Raw genomic sequence first — 1,422 nt, 5'->3', positions numbered from 1 at the left:
TTGAGGTACACACAACAAGAAAAGAATCTATTAACTGAGTTCTAAATAAGAAAAAATAGTCCTTCTACACAAAGGTACAAAGATGCATTTCCTGAAAAAAAAAAAAAAAAAGATAGTTTAATGCTGTCAGATGAGCGTCACAATTTTATATCTTAAATTGCACAAGAAGGCCCATTCTCCGCACTTCTATCCAATATGGCACAGAAGTTCCAGCATAAGGAACTAGGGAGATGGATGAACAATGGAAGGGAGATGGCTATCCAAAATGGAAGGAAAGAAGTTCACCTGACCTTACTCTCAGACAGGGTGACTTTATAGAAAACACTGACAGTTCCATCAAAACACCTTTTAGGGCTCATAAATAACTTCAGTAAGTAAGGTTGGTCAAATAGCTCAATGGGTTAAAGTGCCTGCGAGCAGGCGCAGGGCCCAGCGGTTCGATTCCCTTCCCAGGCCAGCACCCGCCCATTGGTCTCGATAAGATGGCATGAGACTGGACATAGTGGCGCGTGCCTGTAATCCCAGCTCTTGGGAGGCATAAACAGGTGGATCACTATGAGTCTGATCTAGTAGTGAGACCCTGAACACCCTGTAGACCCTTCCCTAAAACACAAAAATAAATAAAGAAATTGAACAAAGATGTGACAGATTTGGACACTGCAAACTCTAAAACACTGATGATAGAAGTCCAAGAAGCAAACAAATGGACATCTATGGATGATTTGACATTAGCAAGTGTCCATGCTATGTATTATAAACTACAGCTTCAATGCAATCATATCAAAATTCCAACACCTTTTATAGAAATACAGAAAATCATATACTATATATGGAAAGTCTAATATTATATTATATAATATATGTATTATAATATAAAAGCATTCCAAAGTGAAGCTGGATGCATCATTGTAATACCTCATTTTTAAAATCCTCTACAAAACTATGTTAATTAACACACATGGCATTGGTATTCAAAACAGACATATGGGACAATGCGGCAAAAAAGTTCTAAGAAACTGAAATGAATGTATTTAGAATAAGTTGAATTTTGACCAGGGTATCAAGAGTACAACACGTGGAAGGAACTATGTCTTGAATAAGCTACACTGGTATAACTACATATTCACAGACTACACAATAAAATGTCACCCTACATCTCAATCCACACGTAACATTCAACACAAAATGTCTGAAGATGAAAAACATAACAAACGAAAATGAAAAAATTACTGTATGGTCAGTCCAATGGACACTCCCATGATACTTACTGAAGCATTATTTGAAATATACAAGATACGGACTCAATCTAAGCACCCATCAATGTATAAGTAGATAAAGATAATGTAGTATACACACAACATCAAACTCTTTGGCATTGAAAAGAAATAAGGAGCGGCCGGGGAGATGGCTCAGTAGAATAAG

General features: G+C 36.9%; 1 protein-coding gene across 1 annotated transcript in view; it reads right to left on the bottom strand.

The window, feature by feature from the left end:
- Nucleotides 1-1,422, bottom strand: part of LOC101571138 (tripartite motif-containing protein 5-like) — an 87,976-nt gene that overhangs the window by 5,607 nt on the left and 80,947 nt on the right. The window lies entirely within an intron of this gene.

This window comes from Octodon degus, unplaced genomic scaffold (genome assembly GCF_000260255.1).
Source record: "Octodon degus isolate 3935 unplaced genomic scaffold, OctDeg1.0 scaffold00146, whole genome shotgun sequence".
In the NCBI taxonomy this organism is placed as follows: Eukaryota; Metazoa; Chordata; class Mammalia; order Rodentia; family Octodontidae; genus Octodon; species Octodon degus.
Note: the sequence above shows the minus strand (reverse complement) of the source record. Positions and strands in the feature narration are given on the sequence as shown.